General features: G+C 41.7%; 1 long non-coding RNA gene across 1 annotated transcript; it reads right to left on the reverse strand.

Moving 5' to 3' along the window:
* Positions 1-280: 280 nt before the first annotated feature.
* On the reverse strand, positions 281-3,374 carry LOC131235145 (uncharacterized). Its single transcript, XR_009165961.1, has 4 exons — positions 3,295-3,374; positions 1,321-1,476; positions 1,135-1,175; positions 281-502 (listed from the first exon to the last, which is right to left on the reverse strand). It is a non-coding gene; the product is annotated as an uncharacterized LOC131235145 (long non-coding RNA).
* Between the last annotated feature and the right edge of the window lie 2,773 nt (positions 3,375-6,147).

The following is a 6,147-nucleotide window of genomic DNA, read 5'->3' on the forward strand; positions in this document are numbered from 1 at the left end:
TTTGTGCACAACTTTAACTTGTCCAATTTTGGGATTTGATTCCCGATCACATGGGACCCATTTTAGCAAAGGTAAAATATCAAAATTTTAAAAATACGTATGGTTTAGAAATTTAAAGTGGTGGCCCCTAACGTAGCATGTAGCTAAATCTAAGCATAACGAAATCCGTAGCAATATGCTGAAGCTAGTAGTATTGCAGATTCTAGAAATAAAGCTACGGCTAATATCCGTAGCTATTTCCTAATTTTAGGAAGAAAAACTTATAAGAGTGTGACGTCTCTTACCATTGCTAGTAAATGCCCTGATTGATCAACTCATCTAAGCTAACACAGATAAAGACTTCATGGCTTACAAACCCATGACAGTAAGGATGAACTTGAGAAGAAAGGAAATAATCCACAAAAAAAAGAAAGAAAAAACCACAACAAAAAATAGGGAGTAGACAACTTAGTGTTTATTTTTATTCTTTTTTAACTTTTCCTTCTTTTCTTCTCTGTTTAAACTGCCAAAACAAAGAAGAAGGGATTGAGAAAACGGAAGTAATGAAGACAAAAGAAAACCCAATCAATAGACTAAAAAAATATACAACAATGAAATTAAAATTCCAAATGAAATCAGAATTCCAATGAAAAATTCCAAAGAAAACCCAATTCAGATACAAATTATAGATTGTTGTCATTCCAAAATTACAACTAGATAATAAGTTACAAAAACAATAAGCAGCATAAAAGATTAATTTATCCAGCTGCATTAAACTGATCAGATAATTGGAATAGTCCAACCATAGTCAACTACTAAATAGAGGCAGGTGAGTGTCAGTTAATTATCTTCTAATTGAATGATACATGTGCCAACAACTGACATGCTAAGGCAATGCAACTGTCTCCCAGCACTCATGGACGTGGCACGTGTGCAAATGGGGTGACACAAGGCTTGATGCTATGTCTGGCAAGAATGCTGAATGGTGAGATGGATTTGTTGGTGGAATTGGGTGTTCTTTGGAATTTTTTGGAATTCTGCATAGTTTGCATTGGAACAAATAACCAACCAATTAAAATTTAGATACTTCCAACCAATTAAAAGAACAAAATTCTTGTCAATTACAAGAGATGAATTGTTAATTTGAAGATATACCTTCCAACAAGTATGTTCTTTGAATTTCTGTAGTTGAGGCCCTAGGAATTTAAAAACACAAAATGAAAGTTAGCGTATTCTAGCATTGGAGAGCCAAATTCAAAGAAACAAAACAACCAAATGCCATTTCAGAGTCTTCCAGAAAGAAAGGAAAAAAATGAAAAAAAGAAGAAAAGAAAAACCCACTTGAGTTCTTTGGCCTCCGTACCATAAAGCTTGAGTTGTGTTTCAAGATCCTGGCTCCCACACGAATCACCTCCACTACTGCCATTGGGTTGTTTATCAATCAAGTACACTTGCACTTCATCACTGCCAGTCCCAAGCGATATGGTCATTTGTATTCTACAAGTCAAATGATGGTGATATATTCAGTGTCCTCAGGCTAGAATGGCTAAAGACGATGATACTGCATAACAAACATGTCAGTTCAACTACATAAAAGAAAATGAAAACTCAAAGATAATTAACCAAGTGCTATGGTTTCTTACTTGAAACCTGCAGCAGAAGACTAGATTCACGAAGTTAGAAATTAGAACGGAAAATCCAAGGTACTAATCCAAATAGGCTTGGAAAAAAAATACTCAATATTCATACTTTTTTGGAATCTTAAATAGTGTTAAATAGTATGAAATGAGGACAATTTAAGTTTGAGTCCTATGAGGCTTTTGCCTTTTCTTGTTTTAGTGAATCAGGCCACAGGCTTGAATTCTAGACAGAGTTGCCTGGAAAAGTAAAGGTTATTTACAGATGTTGTGTAATTGGTTTGGATAGATAGCGTGGGTTTCCTTGGTTACACTTGCATGCATGTGCTTGCGCTACCGTACTTAAGAGCTTTAACCGCCTGCTCCCATGTTTTGTGCAGCATCTGAATATTACATTCAGGCGGGACCCAACTAATTATAGGCCACGAATTAACAAGTTGGACTCCACCAAGGACAGGGAGCAGAAATCTGCTAGCTCTTGTTACTACCTGGATGATTGATGTAATCTCCGCAGGTCAGTTTCCTTCTCGCTCTTTGTTTGTTTTTGGCTGTGTTTTCCCTCAGTGAACCTTTGACAAGTAACACCTTATTTTTTGTAGGCATTTACCCTCCCATGGATGTTCTGCTGTTTGAACACTGCCTAAGCTGCTTGCTTCAATTCTAATGCAAGGCCAGAGTAATTCAGCTTTATGTTGAGATAGTTTTTTTTTTTTTTTTTTCCTATAAAAAAATATGTAAGCGTGCTTCAATCAACAAGTCATGGAGTCGTGGTTGCTTGTCATTTAGGTCACTGAGCACTGGTTTTCCATCCTTGTCCTGAGTGGAATCTAGAAATCAACATGACCAGCTTGCCTTTTAAGCCTGTCCAGCAAAGAGGCCTAGTGTGACCTGGTCCTACTTGGCTAATCGTGCACAATACTCAGCTACAACAATGCACATTACTCGTGCTTGTGTCCAACCAATAAGCATAGAAACATATCCATCACACAAACGGCATATATCTTAGCATTCGAGATGTGTAGTGCGTTTGGATGGCCAATTGAAATGACTTGAAATAACTCCAGCTGGTAAAACAGAGATGGCCAATGCTATACTAGCACAGCTTCACTTATTACCAGAGAAAAAACCCCACCACCAGAACTGATCTCCTACATCCAGCCAGCCTCATGGTAGCCTGGCATGCAGCTCCATCTTTTCTACCATCATGTCACACTTGTAGATCATCTGATCCATGCACAGGGAGGGCCCCAACATGAAGATCATCTTTTTTTATATGTCTTTATAATGGTGCTGACATCAACATGACATAAATGATAATAAACACTATCCCTCTCAGCTAATATGGAATCATCGACAAGAAAGAACTAAATCAAAGAAATCTAATAATCAGCATTATTAATACAATGAAGAATTACAAATCTTAACAGAGACTACAAACACTGTAAATGACAACCATTTAAACTATCAACAAGAGATTATCAAGAACATCATGCCAAACACTTGTAGTGAAAAGAAAAGAAAAAGTGGAATATAAGAAAAATCCGTCCCAAATCACTGCCCAAAGTCGGGATCCAGAGCCAAAGCCAGGACCAGAGCTTGATCCATGCCCAGACCCAGAACCTGAACCAAACTCGGATCCGAATCCAGAGTCGGTGCATGATCCATTCCGAGACCTTACCTTTAACACTCAATCTGAGGTCTGCACTGTGTGATGGTAGGGAATGAGGGAGAGAGAGAGAGAGAGAGAGAGAGAGAGAGAGAGAGGAGGGTGAAGGCCGCTGCACAGGGATGTAGCTGCTCGACCAAATCCAGGGAGAGAGAGATGGGTGCGTCGAAGGGGTAAAAAAGCCCTATTTACATGGCCGTGTACATATTCGGCCACAATGAAACCGGTATCACCGGTCTCTCTCCTTCATTAGGCGTTAAAGCAATAGCCGTTGGATGCAAACCGCCTCCATTTGACGGCCAGCAATAGGACAGCGCTCGACCTTATGGAATGCCACAGTAAGATCGAGCGTATAGTACCTTTTCCCTATATATATATATATATATATATATATATATATATATATATATATAAAATACCTTAATATTATATTAATATAATACTACATATTATATATATAATACCTTAATATTATATTAATATAATACGTACGTGATTATGATGGGCCACCCCTACGTGGGCCCATCTGACGAACGGTTTGGATGGCATACATACTGCAGGTGGGCCACGTACGTGGGACCCACCTGATGAACGGTTTGCATGAGGCTGACACTTGCCGTCAGCAGATTGTGTGGGGCCCACCACACGTGATGTAGGGTCTCATATCCATATCGTCCAACGTGCTGACGGGTGGGACCCACCGATTTGAGGGTCTTTGGTAGGCATGCACCAGCCTTCAAGCCCCTTTGTTTGACGTCAGCAGCATGTGGGGCCCAGCTGCTGTGTGGACCCCATGCACACCGTCCATCTGCTGATCCAGTTGGGACGTGGATCCTATAATATACGAGCTGTACATTTGTCGGGACCAGCAGTTGCAGCTGCCGTTGCAGCAAGTCAGCAAGCTCCGTGAGTCCCATTGCTGCATCACGTCAACAAGTTCTGTGGGACCCACCACATGATGGGTGTGCTGCATCCAGCCATCCACCCCTTTGCTAGCTTGTCTCAGGTTTGAGACTGGAGAAGAGATAGATCCAGTTATCATGTAGACCATTGAAACCCCATTGAAACAGTGGTGCTGAACGTCTACCATTGAAATTCCATTTTTTGGGCAACACAGAAGTTTTGAGTTAATATGATATTTGTTTCTTCCCCCTGTCCAGGTCTTTGTGACCTTGGGAACTGAATGAAAAACAAAATAAACACTATGGTGGGCCCACTGGAAATTCCACTATGGAAATTATTATCACCACTGCCATTTGTGGTATGGCCCAATGATCTTTGGATATATTTTCTTTTAAAATAATACTCTAAAATAATCTCTAATAATGGTTGAAGGGTGTAGTTGGTCCGGCCCATTGGTATGGCCCATTTAATGTATTAGGGACCCACTTGATGAGGCCGATTCGATATATTTGGAGCCCACTTGATAAGGCCCGATATGATGCATTTTGAGCCCACGTGATGTGGCCCATTTGATGTATATGAGGCCGAATGAGACGTATGTGAGGCTTTTGTGTGGGCCGACTGTGATGTATATGAGAGGCCCATGTGGTGAATTTAAGGGCTCATATGCAGGGCCTACCTTAATGTATCTATTCTATATTCACTCCGTCCATCTGCCGGACGGGTGGGGCCCACCTTGAGATGTGTCTACATCTATACCGTTCACATGAAAATCCCACCTGTGATGTATATTTGAGGCCCACTTGTGAGGTATTAAGGCCCATTAGTGTGGCCCATTGATGTAGCCCACTTGATGTATAGAAGGCCCATGTGTAGGACTCACCTATGGTGTATTTGAGGCCCATGGGCGAGGCTCAATGTGAGGTATTCGAGGCCCATTGTGTTGTATTCGTGGCATATGGGCAAGTTCCATTGTGATGTATTCGAGGCCCATGGTTGAGGCTCAATGCAATGTATGTATGGCCCGTTATATTGTGCATGAATCCTTTGTATGAACCACTCCTTGGGAGCAATGTCGGTTAAATGTCCACATTGATGGACAATGACGGTTAAAAGTCCTCATGTGACCTTCCCTTAGGCTTTTGGTTAGGCCGATTATTGATTTCTATTGACGTAGCCGATTTGTAAATTTCGATTATCGATCAATTCCGATTGTCGTGGCCGATTGTCGATTCTGATTTGTCGTGGCCGATTGTCGATTAGCGATAGAGGCCGATCATCGTGACCGATTGCCGATTTCGATTGTCGTGGCCGATTCCGATTTGTCGAGGTCGATTGTATAGGCCGATTCTAATTGTCGAGGCTGAGTATCGAGGCCGATTCCTATTTGTCGAGGCCGAGTATCAAGGCCGATTCTAATTTGTCGAGGCCGATTCCGATTGTCAAGGTCGAGTATAGAGGCCGATTTCGATTGTTGAGACCGATTGTATAGGCCGATTCCGATTGTCAAGGCCGAGTATCGAGGTCGACTCCGAGTGTTGATCCCGATTGTCAAGGCCAATTTCGATTGTTAAGGCCGATTTCGATTGCTAAGGCCGATTTTAATTGCCAAGGCCGATTGTCGAGACTTATATGATGTATATACGACCCGTAGTTGAGGCCCATTGTGATGTGTATTTGACCGGTGTGATGTATATGCAGCCCATGTTTAAGGCCTAATGTGATGAGTAGGAGGTCTATGTGATGGGCCCCATTGTGATGTATCATGGCCCATGGGCAAGGCCCCTTTGTGATGTATTCATGGCCCATGGGCAAGGCCCATTGTGATGTATTCGTAGCCTATGGACAAGGCCCATCGTGATGTGTATTAGGCCCATGTGAGGGGCCCATCGTGATGTGTATTAAGTTCTTGAGTGAGGCCCATGGTGTTGTATATTAGGCCCTTGTGTGAGGCCATGGGTC

This window comes from Magnolia sinica, chromosome 19 (assembly GCF_029962835.1).
Source record: "Magnolia sinica isolate HGM2019 chromosome 19, MsV1, whole genome shotgun sequence".
NCBI classification, from domain to species: Eukaryota; Viridiplantae; Streptophyta; class Magnoliopsida; order Magnoliales; family Magnoliaceae; genus Magnolia; species Magnolia sinica.